Source organism: Diabrotica undecimpunctata, chromosome 6, assembly GCF_040954645.1.
Source record: "Diabrotica undecimpunctata isolate CICGRU chromosome 6, icDiaUnde3, whole genome shotgun sequence".
Taxonomy (NCBI): Eukaryota; Metazoa; Arthropoda; class Insecta; order Coleoptera; family Chrysomelidae; genus Diabrotica; species Diabrotica undecimpunctata.
The window spans coordinates 160,322,792-160,346,095 of NC_092808.1; the positions used below are offsets into that span (position 1 = coordinate 160,322,792).

Here is a 23,304-nt window from a genome sequence, read left to right on the forward strand (position 1 = left end):
TATTTACTGATACCAGATTTTAGCATATCCTGAAGAAGCAAATAAATTTTGCGAAAGCTTGATTAAAGAACAAAGAGTTTTACTTTCCTGCCCTATTAATGACTGCAACCTCAAAATAAAACTTTATTTTACATAACGCGTCAGTCAATAATACCTAACTACTTTATATATATATATATATATATATATATATATATATATATATATATATATATATTTATATATATATATATATATATATATATAATATTATATATATAGAATATATATAAAATTAAATATACATATATACAAAAGGAACATTTTTATTCTCGAGAGAGGAAGAGAGAGAAAATATATCTTCTGTCTCTCTTTTAATCATTATCTTACATATATAATGATTTAACCGATTCACTCCCGTACAAATTTCCAACGTGGAGAGTGCGTATAGAAGTATAACTTCAAAAACTTTTCATGTAAATCTATGAACCACGCTTTAGAGATTATGCAATAGCAAAGGCTTCTTGGGGTTGCAATATTAAATTAAGGGTTAAAAGCTTATAATAAAAAATTAATTACGTTACAATAATATTAATTACTTTAGTAATAATTAGAGGTGTGAAGTGAAAACCAATTAAATTAGGATATTATATTAATTTTAAAGTGACGAAGTCCTATAAGTTTATTGGTTAACTTTTTTATTTCCAATTTACAGATTGTATATGAAAAAAGTTTCAAGTTAATCAACGGCACTGCAACGCATAAATCTGTTGCACAAAAGCCTCAAGCCTCACCTACAAATAAAACGAAAGTTTTTTACCAACACAATTTTAATAAGCATCTGTGGAGTTTGATGAATGGTTGCAATATTCCAATTGCAAAATTGGATAATCCATTATTCCAAAATTTTTTAAAAAGTACCTCAATAATAATGTTGTATAAGTTCCGTCTGCCACGACTCTACGAAAAAAATATGTAGATTCCAGCATGAATTTACTGTTAAAGAGATTAAAACTGCAATTGGGAATATTTCAATATGGATATCTGTTGACGAGAAGACTGATGTTAAAGGACGGTATATTGCAAATTTGGTTATAGGAAGTTTAAATGGGAGTAAGTGTAGCAAAGGATATTTAGTTTCTGTTAAGACGTTACAAAAAACGAACAATGTAACTATTTGTAAATTTGTAAATAAATGTCTGAGTATCTTTTTTTTATCTCAACCGATACCAACTGAAAATTTTTTTAATATTGTTAAGTAATGCTGCCCAATATATGATCAAAGCTGGACAGGATTTAAAAATATTTTTTTCCAAATTTGATACACGTTACCTGTTTAGCACATGGTTGCAATGGTTAATACCCTTGTATCAAATATAAAAAAAAATATTTTAAAAGCTCCTCTGTGAGTACAGGCGTATAAAGATCGTTTACCCAATGGACCTTTACCACCTAAACCGGTGATAACTAGATGGGGAACATGGTTAAATTCAATAAATTGCATTACCGATAATATTGAGAGAATTAGAGACGTCATTTGTAGTTTCGATGTAGATAGCTCAGGTACAGCACAAAATAAATTAAATACCTTCAATAATACAAGTATTACAGCGTTTTTTATTTATATGCTTTAATTGCATAAAAAGCATATTTTAGTGCATAGTTCAACTGTTTTTTGTGCGTATTTGCATGCCTATTTTAGGGTTTTTTAAGTGCGTATTTCCCGAGCTTTAGTAATAATAATGAGTGGTTTTAAAGGGTTGGCGCATTAATAAAATTAGTGAATATTTTGGAGTATCAAACAATCTTTGGTTGAAATATTTTAGCGCGATTCCCATCTGTTATAAGCTCGAGTTTTAGCTTAAATAAATTTGGGCAATAAGAGATAGTTTTCATCCTAAAAATAATTGGCATAGGGTAGATTTTGAAGTTTAGGGTACATTGAACTTACACACAAATTGTTTCGCAAATTGATGCATTTAAAAAGAATTCTTAGGTGTTCTACCGTTTTTACCGACACATTCTGGATTAAGAACAGAATTCTTAGGGTACGTTACGATAACGGTAAGTGAAATTGTAGAGGCCCTTTTCCAAGTAATTTTAGCTTATAAGGGACCACTGCATTAGCAATTTCATAGTGTGGTACCATATGATGCTGCCACACCTAGACTTATATGGTTAGACTAACGTCAAACTTTAAGGTCAAAATTGTAATACGAATAAATGCTGAGTTTCTGAAATTTCTTGGAAGGATTAGGAAAGGAAAACAACTAAAAACGTGATATAAGGCAGGTAAATAAGACATATATATTTATAAAAAGAATTGTTGGTATGACCTGAAAAAAACATATGAAAGTTAGCTCCTTAGACAAATAAAACTATGATTAAACACGATACAAACAAGTTATTAACAAATATCAGATCGCTACTTCATAAAAATATATTAATAAAATCGTCTTTCCTGACCTTACTGCTCATGTTGCATACTTTGAAGCTATGATACCGTTGCAAACAAATATTTCTTTCAATATTTTTCAACTTTTGTGTTGATTCTCAAAGCAAATATTTTTCTATTGAATGAAAAGCGTCTTTTGACGAGCATAGTAGTCGCGCGAGCATTGTTAAATTTTAATTTAGTTTCCGGTATCTTTCTGCCGACGCCGCGCCACCACTCCAGACGTTTTACCTGCGACTTTATTGTGCAATAAGCTCTTAGCTTGCAAGGGATTTTGGATTTGCAACTAGATGGGATGATAAACCGGAAACGAGATAGGGAGCTTTTGGTCCTTTTTTTCTATTTAACAATATATGTGGCACTGGGAATATATTTTTGTGAAAGGGGTTTAATTTAATAGCAGGTTGAAGGCAAAACATGTTTGTGTAGAATAAAGTCAAGCAGAATTTTGTACAAATAGTTTTGAACGAATAATACTAATATAGACGTTGACGTATATTGAATTAAATAAATTGTAATATAAGTGAACAGTAAACAATAAATGTAGGATGTATACACTACAACACGCATTTTCATTGACCACAACTTGAAACTTCGCTTCCTAAACAAATACAGTCAAATTGTAAAAGTCGCTCCAAAACTCGTTATTTATGTTTTCATCCACCTCTCTTTTATTAACGACAAGACATATTCGAAGGTTCTCAAAATTGTTCAAAACAGACACGAACCCTTTCTGAAGTAAGATACTTTAAAAATCCACGCCATCATATTCTGTTAGACGATTTAAGTTTATACCTTAAAGAAATTTAAGTTCGTTTAAAGAATCACTTTCGCTAGTTTTACGTTAAAGTCCAGAGAAATAAGACATTCCCATGACTTTGACCAGACCAAGTATATGATCCAGCTCCACATCTCCTCAATCTTTGTTTCTAGACGACTCTGCTCATAGGTAATCTTTTTTAAACTTTATAAACTAAAAATTTAATGCTTGATCTTTAAAATGCGGCTAATTACATTTCTTTATTTTTGAAGTGCTTTAACCCCTTTTTCGTTTGTTATTTGGTAACCATTGCTGTTACTATACAGGCTTTAAAATTACATCGTCGATTGGAAAACTTTACGAACGCGCCCTAAATATCTGAGACACTTCTACCAGGGAAATCACAGAGATCAGTGGATTTCAACCAGGATCATCATGTCTTGACAATATATTTGAGGAATAGAACTTTACGCCACTTTCCTATACCTCGTGGGGTACTCAAACTCTTTACTGTTGGAAAAGTTGTGGATTAAATTGAACAGTCTGGCAGAAATATCAACAATTAACGTATAAATATGTTTTACAGAGTATTTACTTCCAAGCGGGTAAAATTTGATTTGAATTTGCAAGTAAAAAACGTAATTTTGGTAATAAATGTAATTCGTTTCTTTATTTACTCTTTTTGTCTTTATCATTGCCAGTTTATGGGTTGTATATAATATATTAAAGTATAATAATAACAATTAATAAAGAGGCAAGAGAATTGTATGCTCCAGAAGCATATATTACCTCGTTTGATTTAAATCTTATCGTGACGCCTGAAGCATATTGGAATTGTGTATTCAGAATAGTTTCTTAGTTCTATAGAAAACCGGCTGAGTTTGAAAATCACCGAATCATATCTTTGACAACTTGTGCTAAATTTAGATAACGGGTATAGTAAAAGAGCTTGTTGGTTATTTGAATCAAGATCATAATGGCAATACTATTTTGGAATTTAAAATACGAGTCGGTTAAAATAACACTGGTGTGTGTCAGTTTAATATCATTTTTAAGATCAAATAATATTAATTATCTCTTACCTTTGTTAGTAATGCGTACGTTAAACTCTTAATGCAGGTGTATTGAACTAATTTATACAGGAAGGATTTAGAAGAAGTATTGAAATGACTTACTTATCTCTCCAGTCATTCATACGGGACTGCCTAATAGAATAGGATAGAATAGAATAAAAATATGCTTTTTCTGCAGCTGTCTCGAAAATAAAACTTTCTGTATGATTTATTAAATCGAAAGTACCATTTTACACAACTCGTACCGAAAGTAGCTACTTTCGGGACGATTTTGGGTTGCTGGTAACGACTTTGACAATAACATTAACTTTGTATTTTACTATGACAACGCTTGTCATGATTCTTGTGTTTTCGCTCAATTTTTCAACTTCAGACTCAGACTGGTATTCTTCGTACGAATTTTCATCAAACTTAATTGGTCAATTTTGTTTCCTTAAACAAAATATTTATAACAAAATCTAACCTAGATATACCAATACGCTGAAATGGTAGTCACGATGGATAACGGAATGAAAACGAGGCCAATAAAAATCAACCGAGGAGTAAGACAGGGAGACATCATATCTCCAAAACTATTTACTGCCGCACTTGAAGACATCTTTAAATCACTAAATTGGGAAACGAAGGGACTGTCGATAAACGGAAAGTATTTAAACCATCTAAGATATGCAGATGACGTAGTACTAATAGCCGACAGCTGGAAAGAACTGAAGACGATGATCGATGAGCTTCATACGGAATCCATAAAAAAAGGACTGAAAATAAATCTGAGTAAAACTAAGCTAATGTCGAATAAAGATGATCAACCGACGATAACCATCCAAGGAACAAAAGTGGAACATGTAGAAGAATACATATATCTGGGTCAGAATATCAAGGTAAACAAAGAAAACCAAACTACCGAAATAAGCAGACGAGTAAGAATGGGATGGGCCGCATTTGGAAAACTCTCATACATACTGAAAGACAAAAAGATACCCCAAAACCTTCGAACCAAAGTGTTCGATTCTTGTATCCTTCCCGTTCTCACTTACGGAGCTCAAACCTGGACATTCACAAAAAAGAACATGGACAAGATTCGAAAAACTCAGCGAGCCATGGAACGACAGATGCTTGGTATCTCACTAATAGATCGGCAAACGAACGAAGCAATCCAGAACAAAACAAAAATAAAGGACGCCGCGAAACAAGCCGCTAAATTAAAATGGAAATGAGCTGGACACAACGAACGTCTCGAAGATGGTAGATGGAACAAAGAAGTCGGAAACTGGCGACCGTACGATGCGAAGAGACCAAGAGGAAGACCTCAAATGCGCTGGAGCGACGATATCAAAAGAGTCGCAGGACCAATGTGGAAACGCCTACCACACAACAGGGATGAATGGCGAGAAATGGAAGAGGCCTTTATTCAAAAATTCGGATAGAAAAAGGGCTATTAAAAAAAATACCTGATCCTGAATAGAAGTAGAAAACCCTCAGTCTCGGAAAAAATCTTTCCTGATGTCAACGAATAGTTTGATGCTGTATTGTCGACATATTCTTGGCTGATCTCAATAAATGTAACCCATGCAGAGGTTTATTCATCCACGTGCGCATTTTTTTTGCTTAGTTATGTAACTTATGCACATTTCTTGTTTCCTCAGTTTAAACGGCGTTGTATCATCTACTGTTTATCCAGTTGCTCACCCATATCCATAAGTTCTCTTTCCCCTTGATATCGCGGTAATGTTGTTTTCTCTGCTGCACTGCGTAGATGGAGTTTTTGCGCCCTTGTGAGTGTTTTTATCTTTCGCTGAAGACTCTCTATATCCATTTTTGGCCACTTTATAATACCAAATAAGTAGCTCAGTGCTCAAGATATGACCGATTTAGTTGTCTTACTCTTCGTATGAACTTGGAATTTGATTCGTTTTTTTTTTATAGTCAATTTTCCGCGCTTGCTTTATTCCAAGATACATATAATCTAATAATCATAAAATCTAACTATAATTGGTATTATTATTTCTAGACGTTGCCTTTTCTTTTGTATTTGTCTCCGGCTTCTTCAAGTAATGTAGCCTTTCTTAAATAATTTTAAAGTGTTTGTTTGTCCATTTGTAGTGTAGTGTAATGTACATTTATATGTTTATGACATCTTGTTCTTGCCGGATAGGCCACAATTGACGAAATGCCCCTGAAGATGATCTAGGGATCGAAAGTACTTGGGCAAGATTAAATTAAACTGTGCTCGATATATGCCTTTTATCTGATCAAAGTTCATTTATTCAAGCATTCAACCTTATATTTATTAATAACTAATACACTAACAGTATAAAAAAATACAATCAAATTCATATAACAATAACAAAGAATAGACCAACGAGTTTACCTCCCTTACTGAAAAAAATGTTTGCATTAACGTTAACGTTAACGCGGCCTTATGTAACCTGTAATTTAGCCTGGCAGTCAAAGAGCTAAAAGTCATTCAGCTTTATTCCATATCGTTTTCCTCTTGGATGAGATTCAATATGATTTTATCTTCTAGCCTTACTGATTTTTCTTACAAATTCTCGCGTTTTAGTTAAGTATCTGACCTTAGTAACCTCTATATTTCTGTAATAAGATTGCATTACCTAAGCAAAGGTTGTCCACTACTAAGTAATGATCACTTATCAGATTTGCTAAGTTCATCACATCTAATATTTGTTTAAAATGTGTTGTTCTGTTGTATAAGTTAGTGACGATATAATCTAAAATCTATAACTGCGTAAAACATGGTTTTTCCATACAAATTTTTTATCATTTTTCTTATTGTTTTCCCAAAATTATTTATTCTCTTTATTCTTCTTGCTTATATAGTGAACTTACTATTTTTAAATACAAAGATGGTATCTATATAACGAATCCTTTATTGTGATATTTAATGAAACAAGCGTCCGTACTATTAGAAATTCTCATCTAAACTGAGATGTACAAACTTTATCAAACTTGCATCCATCCATCCATTCATATTTCTGGTGAAAGAGAAAGAAACGGAGCTAAGGCGAAAGACAGAGAGAGAGAGAAAGAGAGAAATGCATTAGTGAAAGGGAAGCCTGCCAGTTACCAAACCGAAGCAAACAAACGTCTGTCGACAGGCAAACAAAAGCAAAAACACGTGAATGTCTGAATATTTAAGCAACTTCTTGGCATGCAAAGAGTAACTTACAACTTACTTCATGAAGTTTTCTTTAGTCGTTGCACTACACACTGAGTGACAATTTATTCCAACTTTTAGTTTATGGCTGAACTAAAGTCCGCATCGTTTTGTGCCAACGGCAGAAACAGCGACGTAGCCCTGTTCTATCTCTGCTCTATCTACACCGCGTGAAACTGTGAAATTATGCAGTGACAACGCCAATAGCGATCTTTTCGTAAAGAGGATCGTGAATGGAGAAAATTATTTTAGAGACATGCTATTTAGATATTTTTATTACCGGCTGACTGCGCCATTCCGTGAAAATTGGGTTTAAGGAAATTGTCGATGATATTAAGGGTTCATATTAAATTTTATTTTTTTTTTAGAGAATATTTTAGAACTATATAACAATCATCGAAAAAAATTATTGACATATACCATGGAATCACAGATTTTCACGTCTCTGTAGTGTGACAATACTGACAATGTAAAGTTTGGTTAAGTGTTACCTTTAAATGTATTTTTGGTAAATTTAAGTAAAAAATGCTTTGTTCTAAATAACAATCATGAACACGGATATGGCAATATCATAAATAGAGCTCGGAAAATATGCACTTAAACCTAAAGTATGCACAAAAAAAAATGCATTTAATCCATACAAATAAAAACGCAGTAACACCTTTATTGAAGGTATTTAATTTATTTTGTGTTAAAGTCACAAAAAATACTTAGACTTAGTCGTCTAGAGTATTTTATTTTCTTTTGATTCTGATATAATTTATCAGGTCAAAAGTTTTCTTTTGACCTTAAAATGAAGTTGTATTCATTTTTTCGCAGAATTTATTTATTCGTGTATAACATTTTGCAACACACGTATTGCGAACAATGCATAGGGTTTTTCTCGTAGTTTTATTTCTGGGTCACCTTCTCTAGACAATAAAAATCAAATATGCACAATTTTCTTCGGGAATTAGTTAGATGAACCTTGGCAGAGTTCTAATTCTGGGGTCTTTAAAAAATGATACGATGATAATTTGGTAATTTTTCATTGTTTTCGTCACTTCGCACACTATATACCGGATGTGTTACGGCTTTTGAACCTGTTTCCTGTGGTTGGTGTATTATTTTGACAATATGCGATCAGTGGCGTAAGTGGAATTTTCCTTATAAGATTTAAAATGCATATTTTTTGTATTTGAAGATAAAACCACATCAACCACGCAGGGTTATTAGAAGATATAACAAACATAAGAAACATTACATTAAATATAATTGTATAACTTGATGTCTCCTAAATCGAAAGTGTAAAAACCATCAGCCATTTTAACTTCTATAATATCGTCATTTTTCCTTCAATAGTGAAATATGTATCTGTCATTTCTCGCATTATTTCATTAAGAAACATTCTGGATTTAGATATAGTAATGTTATAAAATCATATCAATTTTCTATTCTATCTCTACCAAAATTTTTTGTGGTTTAATTAAAAATATTATTTTCTTTAGAGATATATATATATTTCTTTGTAGTACCAATTGACTTCTGGACGAAAAGTATTCCCATTTGGCATCCGTGAATATTCACGGGCCACAATATACAGCGAATTCTGTTGCGGTACCAATTGGCATCAATCGCTGTTGCGGTTTCTTTGGCATCGATTGGCTTTGGACCTTTAGCATCCATTGGTTTATGACTCAAGTCGACAATAATACCTAAAGGTTTCGGTGGAATTCTACCTGAGTCAATTCATCTGTTCAGTCATTGTAATATTTTGTTGTCGAAACGGATGTTTAAAAATTTAACTTGTTAGAGTATATTACTCTATCTATAAATTGTAGGCAGGTAGTTATTGCTTTTTTCGAGATTGAATATTTTTCTTTCAAAATTATGACAGCTTCAAATTTGATTTAATTTGCTAAATACTTTTATTTTACATTTTTTAAGCTCAGTAATTTAAAAATGTTTTATCGTCTTTTAACAACTTCTAGTCTGATTATTCCCTGAGTAAAAGAGCTCTGTTGTAATGAATTATTTGGTATTACTAAAGAAATTCTGGTATAGTAGGATTAAATGTTAAAATTAAATGTTACAATGATTGTAACTTCATGTCTTGGGCTGTTACGTCGCATTATGGGCTATATGGGCTGTATTTTCTCGTTCTTGTTCGTATTTCTCTTCGATTTGCATTTTCGATGACACTTTCCAATATTTTAGCAAATTCAAAGTCCATGAAAAATACTTAGAAAGCAAACAAAAGTACTTATAAGAGTATACGACCATTTGATAACACTCACTGTGAAAATTTTTGCAAGTGAAGATGTTTAAGACAGCAGGCACATTATTGCCGAACGCAAAGTGCACATAACTTTCTCCTTTATTTTTTGGTATCTGACTTCTTACAACTGTGTGTATTTTTCTTTCCTCTGCCCATACTTCTCGTACGTCACTGAATCTGGTTTGATGTGGTATTATATAATAATAGATGCACAATCAAAACGAACCAGATTCTTTTACATTAAAAAGAGATAAAATATTATGTCCATATACTATGAAAAGCAATAATTAAAAAAGAGTCGTATTTTAACACATATTTGTTTTTCTTTAACCGTTTGTTAATAAATAATATATCAAAATTTATTCGACATAATGTATGTTTTATTTTAAGGCTGTAACATAAAAATAAGAATTACCTGTTATGAAGGCACTACATAGGTAATTATTATCTGTACCTAACAAAAACCAATTTTATCAAAATCAACCTAGTTTGAAATATATGGAGTCTCGATTATATCTCATGGTTGTGTTTGCCCTACGTAGAAAAAAATAAAATAAAATTACTGAAATCTCTTGGGAATTGAAGTACTCAAGAATTGAAAAGATGTTGAAATTACTGTAACTTTGAAGAAGTTGAAAATCAAATGTTTAAAGGTACACTTCTTTTAAACAAAATTCAGAATCAGTATTTTATCTCTTAACTTCATTAGAAGTGAATAATAAAGAAGTTATATACATACAAAAGGTTTTTGTAAGAAACACAGTTGCAAACATATAATTTACAAAATTTCTTGGTCTCTCTTTTTAAAATGGCGATACATAGCTTTCAACGTAAACAAAGTTTTAGGAGTAGTGTCCACTTAATAGCTTCTAATGGTAATAGTGGGTTAGGGACAATTAAAACCTAGTTAATGTTTAAAATTTGCCAATGTTTTTACTTTATTTTACCTATAATGGTACATAAAATGATCCATTGTGATTTATATACAGTGAGGTCCTAAGGTAACGGATAAATTCAATATTTTTGTAACTAAAAATCTTTTGACGAAATCCTCATGTAGGTCGGTTTTTATTTTTTGTTGTGCATTTTTTTCAATAGAATCTTTTTATACAGGGCGTGTCGTGTAACAGTGGCCAATACCAACTTTCTTATTTTAGATACAACACCCTGTGTATTATTATATTTTTGAATTTCTTAGAATATTAGGTAAAATTTATATTTAATCTTCTATTCTTATCTTTAACCGTTTTTAAGTAATCGAGGTTGGAAAAGTGACATTTCGTGTATTTTTCCTCACAAAATCTAAACAGTTCGACCTAGAGTAAAATGGTTTTTACATTATTACTTACACATTACTTTTTAATATGCTATCTAGTGGTATCAAACCCAGAGATGATAGGATTATATTCAAAATGACAAATTTTGAAATTTAGGGCCGACCACGACAATTTTCGTATTTTATTTTTATTTAATACCACTAGATAGCATATTAAAAACTAAGATAGTAATATAAAAACTAATTAAAATGGATCAAATCCAATAGTTGGCTGTATACCCTGAATCAATATAAAGACAAAAGCTTTTTGTAAATACAAAAAGCTTTTGTCTTAATATAAAAACCATTTTACTCTAGATCGAACTGTTTAGATTTTGTGAGCAATTGTCACTTTTCCAACCTCGATTACTCAAAAACAGTTAAAGATAGGAATAGAAGATTGAATATAAATTTTATCTAGAATATTCTTAGAAATCAAAAGATATAATAATATACAGGATGTTGTATTTAAAATAAGAAAGTTGGTATTGGCCACTCTTACACGACACGCCCTGTATAAAAAGATTATATTGAAAAAATGCACAACAAAAAACAAAAATCGACCTGTACGAGGATTTCGTCAAAATATTTTTAGTTACAAAAATATTGAATTTATCCGTTACTTTAGGACTCACATGTCGTATGGAAATAATCAACATTGACCACACCGGGTTTATTTAAAAAAAAAATAGCCTCGATAAAAACGTAAAATAGGTAAAGTCTATACGTTAGCAATTGTACAAAACCCACTATTACCATTAGAAACATAGACTAGTTAGAAACTTTATTTTAAAACTAGAACAGCTAAGAAAAAATGAATGTTTGCCCAACCTCAAATTCTATCTACAACATTTCATTGGATTTACAAAATTCAAGAGAAAATATTAATATGACGACGTTTTAAAACGTTAATAAAATTAGGTTTAATTCAATAAGAAAGTAACGAAGGATACATTAAAACTATAGGACTGTAATAGAATATTTTATTGAAACTCGTAATCACTTGAATGAATTATTGTGATTTATATTTATTTTGTACAAATACTTTTATTTTGTCCCATTTCCTGTTTTTAAAAACATTTGGATACTTTTCTACCAAATTTAAAACTTCCATTTTTTTTGGCGGAATTTTCTTCTTAATATGACGTGCAAAGAATTTTTGCGTAAGTTCTTTTTCCTCTTTTGTCCATGGAACTAAAATACGTTTACCTTTCTCCTGTATTCTATTTTGTGACGGGATGTTTACTTCATTTTGTTGAAGAATAGGTTGATTAGTATTTTCTTCGTCACTATCAGCTTCTTCTGCGTCTTCCAATATCTCGTTATCGACTTCAATCTCATTTAAATTTCGATTTTTATATTGGTCAATATTAGCGTTTTGAGCGAGCAATAATATTTTGGAAACTTTTGCGGTTTGGTAAATGTCTGACGGGAGACGATACCACTCATCATGAGTTTTTGAGGTATGCCCCATAAATTTTGCTAGTTGTTCTGATTCACCCTTTTCCATTTTTAAAATTTGTATTATTGTTGCTAAGTGTTTTCTGAGGCGAGTTGACGTGAGGGTAGTGATTTTGTTTGCATCATTCAACACCTTAGAAGCATGCTTTCTGAGAACATGATATCCACTGATGCAGTTAATAGTATTCGGTATGCCAAATAGGTATTCGTTGTAAGAGGTAAAAAAATTATTGCTATATTTAATTAAAGTGTCAACTCCACTTTTGGTCAATTTGTCAAACAGAACAGGTACGCCTCTACCTCTCTTACCTCTTATTACTATGCGTTTTAAAGAGTGAACTAAAATTTTCTCGGTTTCTGTTAGGACTTTCTCAAACTCTTTAGAAGATTGAGAATCATGATGTTTTAAATAAATACCTAAAGGTAATCTCTGCAGCTCCCCTACTCGTCTCTTATTAAAAAGTAGTAAGCTGCAATATGTACCTTCGAGCAGACATTTGTACGCTTGTGTGTTATTCACATTTTCATCCATGTGAGTTATTGAAGATGTTATAAGCTCATCCAGATAAGTCTTCATTTTCTGAAAAAAATATGAAATCGATATTGATAAGAGTGGATTGCATTCTCATTTACATTTGAGATTCAGAGGACCTTGTCCCCTTAAGCAGAACGGACAACTTTCCAATGGAGAAGCCAAGCGTCACTGATGAGGTCTGGCGGACCGAAACTGCTGTTTGGCGTTTCACACTTGATGGGTTGTGTTGATCTGCGACCATTGGATCAATAGTATAATTCAATGCCAGTAGGTGTATTACCCCTCGGAGTAGTGGTTTTTGTTGATCCAAACATAATTGGTTGGGTTTCGGTGACCTAAACCGATCAGCAAAGGGCTCTTGTTGTTCCAAGTTGTACATGGGTGACCTGGCAGCATTGCACACGGAACACCGGTGATAACATATTAAATGTTGATCAGTTAAGAATGGATTGCATTCTCATTTACATTTGAGATGCAGAGGACCTTGTCCCCTTAAGCAGAACGGACAACTTTCCAATGGAGAAGCCAAGCGTCACTGATAAGGTCTGGCGGACCGAAACAGCTGTTTGGCGTTTCACACTTGATAGGTGGTGTTGTTCTGCGACCATTGGATCAATAGTATAATTCAATGCCGGTAGGGGTATTAGCCCACGGAGTAGTTGTTTCTGTTGATCCAATCATAATTGGTTGGGTTTCGGTGACCTAAACCGATCAGCAAATGGCTCTTGTTGTTCCAAGCTGTACATGGGTGACCTGGCAGCATTGCACACGGAACACCTGTGATGACATATTAAATGTTGATCAGTTAAGAGTGGATTGCATTCTCATTTACATATAAAATACTAGCTTTTATCCTCGATTCGATTGTGATGGCGTCTTCTGCCGAGAAGTATCCCTTGAAAATACAACTTTTTTTAATAAAATGTATCATCTGTGCTTATTTGTGTCCCTGTCAAAATTGCAAAAATAATCAATATGATCGGTTAAAAAGTTAAACAGGGAATGCGAAAAAAAAACAAGCCGACAAACACCTTACACTCACATTTATAATATTAGTTAATATTTTCACAGAAAAAAAGACAAAGCATAACCAGAGATAGATAAAAACTAAGCATCTTAACGAAAGAATCTTATTAACACAGCGCCAAACCACATTTTCAAAATTCACAACATTTTTAATGCATTTACAACCCCTAACATTAAATGCTTTTTAATACACAACGTTTTAGCCATGTGCTTCAAAAAATTATACACATGGCGCTGAGAAATAAGGTTATAAAACCTTTCAAAAAGAATAAAAGACTGCAGATAACAAGAAAGTAAGATAAAACCAATAATATATTGTAAATCCAAAAACTAAACAAAAAATATCCATTCTAAGAATTAAACTCAAACGCGAATCGACCAGATATTACTCGAACCTTTATAAACCTGGAATCTAAGACAATCTAAGTGACTAACTGGCTTCCAAAATCGTATCACATCCTGTAGATGCCAATTGAACCGCTAAGCTGTAACGACATGAATATCGCTTCAACTCAATATACACAAATCGATGGTGGCGCTGCTTATTTTTTGCCTCGAACTACGATTTATTTACGAATCAAAAAACGGTCCAATTGGATTCCGGGTTCATATCGCGTAAAGAGCCTTATAATATCATCCACTATGCGTTTCTGATATTATTTTGAAGAGGTCAATTGGCATCCGAATACCGGATGCCAATTGACCAGCGGAAGCCAATTGAACCTACAACTTTACATGTGGGAAGTCAATTGTTACCGTAAATAAATATATATATATATATATATATATATATATATATATATATATATATATATATATATATATATATATTGTTATGATGTATTTTTTGTTTGAATGATGAGCAATGAGTATTTTTAATAATATATATATAGGGTTTTTATCGCGGTTCTCAAAGAATTAGTTTGTAAGTACTTTTTTAAATTATCTTTATTATAACTATTATGAAACACACATATATATCTAACCTAGCCAATGTAAATTTAAAATAAACTATCTTTAAATTGATATTCTTATAAAACTAATTAAATTCTATAGACAATGTAAAATTTAAACAAAACTATCTTCAAAATTGAAATTTTTATGACACTAACTAAATTATATTAACAAAATTTTGTACCTTTCTTTCACTGAATGCCTAAATGAACTGTTTTCTACTATATAGATTCTAATCACCACTGAATGTCTTCGTACTTCAGTTATCCTTGTTTTTTGTGAAATTACTTTTTCCAATTATCAGCTTCTACCAATTTAAGATATAGTTTTCTTCACCAGCATTTATACACCACCAACCAAACCAGCAAACAGCATTTATATTTATTCTTCTTTTCAATATACCAATATCCAATTATTATAAGTTGATTTATACTAATCTCCAACCATAATATAATTTAATTTCTTCCAATATACCTTTTTTTATCTTCAATAATTATTTGTGTATAATTATAAATGTGCATTAAATTATATGCATAATTTTTAATCTTCATTTAACTCACTATATTAAACAATTTGACTATTTGTACCTGATTCACTGACTCCAACTAACTTTCATATTTCTTACTAAACTTTTCTGACTGACTTCTTGAAAATTCTGAACAATTTTCTTCACTATTCACTAACTAAATGTGTCTACTAACTTTCATAATGAATTGGCCTGACTTCTGACTAAAAACTGCCATCTTGAATCCAAATCACGGGTATTTATATCTTTTTTGGATATTCCAGAACCATCTGGTAAGAAATCATGTTCTATTTAGTTCTATTAAATACTTGTCTGAATTTTCTGGAACAAACCATTTCGCAAACATGGCCATCTCCGGAGATCCAGAGAATTCCATTCTTTTCTATTAATAATTTTGTTTACATTTAGGCTTTTCAGATCAGAATATATAATTAAATTAGTAACTTAACATTCTAATTTAATAAAATACACATTTCAAACAATATATTATTATAACCTCACTTTATATTCCTAAAAATTTCCTAAAATGTCACTGGGAGACAGAGTTTGTATAGTTGGTTGCCTAGTCACATGGCTCACTCAAACATATCTACCACATTACAATTACTAAAATACAACTTTTTACAATTATTATATGCTAATTTATTAAAAATGCCCTCACATAAATATATTTTTATTAAATTCTCTAGTATATAACTTCTTAAAATAATCAAATACTTTTTTATATCTAATATTATGTAGTATATAACTTATAAATTATTTTCTATAAACCCCAATCGTCACAATATATATATATATATATATATATATATATATATATATATATATATATATATATATATATATATATATATATATATATATACATATATATCTAAAGAAAATAATATTTTTAATTAAACCACAAAAAATTTTTCACATTATTAAAAACCGGAGATGCATAATCCATGCGTTGTTATGTTGTACTAAATGGTTTTTTCGTTTCCTATTTAGGTGTTGTAGGGGACCGGAACATTTACCTCGTACTGTCACCTCGGGGGAACAAATAAGGGTCTAGCCGCCTTCTGATATCCCCGGGTGCTCTGTAAAGGGCTTCGAATATACTGTCGAGAGCTCATCTACTTAAGTCCATTTTCGGGCTATGGAAAATATTTATCTTCGGTGTCTTGCCTTGAAAAAGGCAAGATATTTCTTACATGACAATTTCTTCATCGAAATAAAAACACCAAGTTAAGTTGAAATAATTCTCAGCCACAGAGTATGGAAAATAAATGCAGGAAGCAGAGCCCCGAGAGCACTAAGCTCTCGGAGAGCCCGTGAGGAACTGACCTGGCTGACCTGAAAATCGCCAATATTTATATGCGCTGTTCGAGCGATAAATAGGGATTTCCAGGTCAAGAGCCAATGGGAAAATTCGAGGCGGGGCGATGCGCATCCAAATGCGTACTAGTCTATGGCATTCGATGACATCCCTCCTCCTCTGGAGACTCTGCGGCTGGGAAAAAATATTTATTGATTAAAAAATACAAATGTGAAAATAAACAAGAAAATATGCATAAAATACAAGTAAAATGTTCATAAAATGTCCAAAAAGAAATTCACGCAACACTGCACTACCTACAGAGGGAGATCGGTGGTGATAACGGCATCTCAAGCTCCTACAGGTCCATCCTCGGTCGGTGTGCCTACTCCTCCAACGGGCTCGTCTTCTTCTCGGTCGTCCGGATCCCATCTGCCATATCCAACGGGGTTTCGTAGAGTACCAGTGTGCCGAAGCCTACGTGGTCGTCCAACCACTTTCGGTAGGGGGCGATGACTGGGTCTACTCCGGGAGTTCCATCGGCATCTGGGGCTTCTAACTTCGAATAAGCCTGGCTCGTCAAAGGTGTCTGCACGTCGAAGGCGTCAGGTCTGCAGAAGGCCTCGATGTCGGAGTGTTAGAGTATTGCTTTCTAACACTACGTGGTTCTCCCCATTCTTCTCTTGACTTCAACCTATGTTGAAGTCAATGGTGTGTTGCCTTCTGTGAATTCGAGCTGGGTCGTGGGTTCGGATTTTAACCACGTTGTCGGGCGCCATGTCACCTCGGGGGAACAAATAAGGGTCTAGCCGCCTTCTGATATCCCCGGGTGCTCTGTAGAGGGCTTCGAATATACTATCGAGAGCTCCTCTACTTAAGTCCATTTTCGGGTTATGGACTTGGAAAATATTTATCTTCGGTGTCTTGCCTTGAAAAAGGCAAGATATTTCTTACATGACAATTTCTTCGTCGAAATAAAAACACCAAGTTAAGTTGAAACAATTCTCAGCCACAGAGTATGGAAAATAAATGCAGGAAGCAGAGCCCCGAGAGCACTAAGCTCTCGGAGAGCCCGTGAGGAACTGACCTGGCTGACCTGAAAATCGCCAATATTTATATGCGCTGTTCGAGCGATAAATAGGGATTTCCAGGTCAAGAGCCAATGGGAAAATTCGAGGCGGGGCGATGCGCATCGAAATGCGTACTAGTCTATGGCATACACTATGGCATTCGATGACAGTACGAGGCAATGTTGCCGATTTTAGAGCTTTATGTAGTTTACAATATCTAATCCAAAACTTAACGTACTGTATATGATTTATTATTATGTTTTTTTTTTATTTGCACAGTTAATCCATTCCATTAATCCATCCATTAGGACATTAGGCTAACTTTTATGTATATTTTGGTATACATTTATCGATTTGTGGTATTTTTAAACATTTCAACGGAATTTTTGAGTTTGATTATTTTGTATAGTTATATATATCTTCTAGCAAAAGCTTACTATCGCTTTGATTTATTTAAGACAGTATATGTCGCAGGGGCACGATTTTTCAGTCTATGTTTGACTTGTTAAACAAAATCTCGTTATGACTTCATTTCGGCCCTCCATGGCCTCATCAGACGCAAAGACTGAATAAAAAATCAAAGACGAAATACCAACAAATCTCCTAACTGTTTCCCACTCAAGTTGCCTTTATATCCAGCCACATATCGTTATAGAATAAAAGTATTTATGATTTTCAAGTTTTCAGTTGTTCAAGTTCTATAAATTTAAATAAATTGGCGTACGCCAATGGAGATTTTATTGATATTTATCAACCGTAACCAGTCTTTCACCATCTTCTAATTGAGTACTTTACATTTTATGTATTGCAAAACAATATTTGAATTAACCAATAAATGATATTTGCATAATATAGAAATAATTGAATAGCTGGCTTATTGGAAAACAATCGGATTGTACAAATGCGCGGCAACAAACTCATATAACGATCTAATTATAATTTTATTTCAATTTAGTTAATATTAATTTTAAAATCTAGATTTGAACAAATCAAAAATGCATATTGGATGAAAAATATTTTGTAAACCAAAACAAACTTGTTTAACCAATTTATGACAACTATTTTTGTCAAATATATCAATTTTTTCTCAAGAATGTAATATAATACCCTAAAATGCATTGAAAAATTACTAAAAAAATTTTCAAAAACTGATTTTCGAAAAACATGCTGGGTCGTTAACGACCCGTTGGGCACATAGGGATATAAAATAAAAATAATAGCTGTTAAACAATTACATTTTATTTAATTTTTTTCTAAAAAATTAAACATTTACTCCCTAAAATGAAAACAATAAAGCAGGGAGAGGTTAATTATATTACTTAAGGCTTAAAATAGTTTGTATAATAATCTTTGAAGCATCTATCTTGGAGTGTAATTTCACATCTATCGCATGCTTTTGTAGTTTTATTTGAACATACACTACATTGTCTTCTTTGAGCACCAGAAATAATTACATGCTGTGTTGATGTGGATGGAGCAGGAATTATTCCAATATTTTGAGTTCTAGTTGAACCTGACTTTTCATAATGAGAAAATAATGTACGAACTAAATGTCTTCTAAATTCTAATTTGTCATTTTTATATCCAAATTGTCGTGCTAGTATCCAAGCATTAGTTACACAAAGCATCCATATTCATATTGGAAAGTACCATTTTTTTTCTATAAATCGAAATGGTGTTGTCCATTAAATCGATTCCGCCCATAAATTTGTTGTATTGCAAAATTATAAATGGTTGATCTATTTTAATTTTTAGTTTTTCTTTTGCTGAATATCGGATTGCTTTTTGAATTGGCTAAGTTCCATGCTCATTAGGTAAGATGGCGACAACATTATTATCTTTCCATTTTACAGCGGCAATTTTAGTGCTCTCGTCAAAAGACCTACAATAATATCCTCTTGGTTGTTTTATCATACTTTTCATATCTTCTAAAGGACACTTTTCTGTTCTGTTTTCGCGAACAGTTTCAGTGGTACTAAACCTCATTTCTGCAATTGATGATTTCAAAGACATGCTTAAAGTAGTTATCAAAATAGAAGGACAATTTTTTATTTTAATATGTATTTCGCAAAATCTTTGCAAAGGTGTTGACCACACTTTCTCCTAATCCACAATTTTTATCAGCACCAGTTATTAATTTTCGGCCTTGATATGTGTCACAATTTAGGCAATATTAATTTGATAAAGCCATGACCCATGCTTTATAGCCAAATCTTATTGGTTTGCCGCGAATAAATTGTTTGCACCCATTACGACCAAAGTAAGGAATAATAGATAGAAACCTTTCGATAGAAATTTGATTTTCAATAGGTGCAAACGTTCAAAACTTTGTATTTAATTTTTCGATAAAAGGTCTAATATTGGCCAATTTATTATTTTCGGCAAGGTGGTTGTTGTCTGCAGCGTGAAAAAAACTAAATATCTCTTTAAACCTATTGCGTTTCATAGATTTCGTTACTTAATATTATGTATGTGTATTATTGGAGTTTGGGCTTTAGAGTTCACTCTAGTAGAACCGTGTTGATTAAAATCATTACAACATTACAAGTTAGGACAAAAAACTTTCTATCGGCATTTTTCTCGGATATCTCTGTTGCGGAAATGTTTTTAACAAAATTTATTATTTTAACAGCTTTTCAAAGGAATTATGTTGACAAAATCTTAATTTATTTGCAAAAATTGCTGTATTATACACATTTCTCATATAAAAAATTAAAAAAAAAAGAGATGCAATATAAAAAATTAAAAAAAAAAGATGCGATGGCCGGGAATCGAACCCGGATCAACTGCTTGGAAGGCAACTATGCTGACCATTACACCACCATCGCACTTAGTAGCGTTGATCGTACTATAGAATTTCATGTAGCAATGACATCATTTATTTCTTAAGAAAGGATTTAGTATTAAAATAATCTGTGTAGGATGCACTTTTAAAACACAGATTTGTCAAATAAAGTAATTTGTTAGATTGAAAGTTCTGAATTTTGTACATTTCAAATGTAGCTTTCTACCTTAACAAAATGTATGAATATGAAGATTCCGATAAACCATATTCTGTTTAGTTTTCCTATGTAGAACCAAATGTTCATTACTATCATTACTTTTGTTATTTTTTTATAACAGAAAAAATATTTGTAGTAATTATAGACTATTAATTTATTAATCATTCTATTTGCCTTTAGCCCTATGCGGTGTCTACTTCCCTAATTAAATTTCTTTATTTGGGTCACACTAATAACAATAACTTTTTAATTGCCCAACATCATAGCTGGTTTATAACAGCTATGTAGACTTTTCCTTTTAGTGTCATTGGATTTTTTAATCTCGTGTCAACCACCTTTTTAGATTTTATGTCTTCTAAACTAATGCACCAAATTTCAAAAAAATAACGCCGCAAAAAAATAAAAAACACACTTAGAAGTGCTACGATTTTTACAGTAAAAGTTGGATCTTTCAGAAAATTGAAGTATTTTAGACTTGTTTCGACAAGATTTGGGAATTTGAACTGTTGCTATATGAGCTAAGCTATATAGGTTAAAAAGTAAGTGTTGTAAACTTATAAAATATACACGAATAGTAACATATTTATTTATGGGCCATATAGTCATTAAACGCAGAAGATAAACATAGAGATAATTTCACGCCAAAAACATTAAACAAAGCATTGAGGTTTTAAGGAAAAAACGGTAAACATCAGTTTAAAACGTTATACGTCTTTCTATTTCCGATATCTAGCCATCACTATTCACTATCATTCCAAGCATCTTCATCAATGCCTCCATCTATCTAATCTTCTTATACTTCTTATACTCTGCTTATATCACAGGAACAAATATCACAGGAACGACGTCAGACGATATTTACCTGAGTATTTGGCAAGCTAAATATACTCTCATCAATTATTTAAAGAAATTTAATTTGTTATTTATCAAAAGCAATTTAATTAAACTTTTAGGATTAATTAAATATAAATATTACTATGCCCAAGCCCTTGCTACGCCACTGATCACCTAGCGTTTGATAAACAGACTTAACTTAAGTGTACTGTACAATAAATGTTATAATGCGTTTGCGTTTTTAATGGTAGTCTTAGAAGACTATAAATAAAATAAAATAAACATTACAATAGCTTTTGGAGCTACTCTTTACTTTTCCATTTGTGTTTATTTATTGATTTGATCCATCTTCTTCAAGATAGAATATAATGAGATAGCAGATAGATTAGCAAAAAGGGCTACTACAGAAGGGGAGATGATTAACATGAAGCTACCTTTGAACGATCACGTAAGCCAAATGAAAATAACCATGAAAACTAAATGGCAAGAAAAATACGAAAAATCCAACTCTGGGAAAAAGTTTAAATTGTTGCTTCCAAAACTAAACATAAAACCATGGTTTTTTAATGTACAAAATAGAAATTTTATAAAAATAATTTCACGAATCAGAAGTAACCATGCAATGTATCCGGAATATAAACACCGTTTAGGTATCCATAAAGCACGTATATATAAGATCAATACCCCATCCCATATATTTGTGGAGTTGTATAGGAAAGTAAACCCGAAATCAACTGCCTTCCGTCTACTGATCTTCATTAGTATGAACGAATCGACTATAGCCCTATCGACTAAATAGTAGGAAATTTTGAATCACCATTTGGCAGAGCTTCGTCAAATGGAATATCTTTCGTGAAATTGGTCGAACTTATCGACACCGCCAATTATCTGATTATAAACGCGTACAGCTTTAGGGCATGACACATTTGTTGTGGAGCTATCTTTACTTTTATGACTGACAAAATCTTTTTCTCCTGGAGAGAAACTTTTGTTCAAGAGGTTGACTGGTTTATTATCCATCCACTTTATTGCAGCTACCTTTTGTTTTGCACTAAACATAAATTCCCCACGGCACATCTTTATTTTACTATTATACATATTTGGTAATCCCTTTCTGTGTCTTTTCTTCATAAGAGGAAAGGATGTAAAGAAATTATCAAAGCCTATCAAACATCCCTTGTTGTTTAGATAGTTTGCAAGGTTAATTTTTTTTTACCTTTACCTTTTTACCTCTAGGTTTTTGCTCCATCAACGTCTGCCGACTTTCCAGAGTAAATATGGGATTTTTATATACAGCCTGTTATTGAGTCTTTTATTACAGCCTGTTATTGAGTCTGCCAAACACCACACTTTATAGCCTCGTTTGACAGGTTTCATGAGCATGTATTGTTTGAATAATGATCTGCCCTTAAATGCTATCATCGATTCATCAACAGCTAAGTAAGTTAAGTGGTTATATGTAGCTTAGATTGTACTGTTTAGTTTTTCCACAAGTGCTCTCACCTTATGCAGTTTGTCATATCCAGGTTTCTCTCGAAGCACTGCATTTTCATTGTTTAGATGCAAATTTTCAATTAGTTTT

General features: G+C 32.2%; 1 non-coding gene across 1 annotated transcript; it reads right to left on the bottom strand.

Moving 5' to 3' along the window:
* Positions 1 to 20,642: 20,642 nt before the first annotated feature.
* Positions 20,643 to 20,714, bottom strand: TRNAG-UCC (transfer RNA glycine (anticodon UCC)). The gene has a single exon. It is a non-coding gene; the product is annotated as a tRNA-Gly (tRNA).
* Positions 20,715 to 23,304: the final 2,590 nt, after the last annotated feature.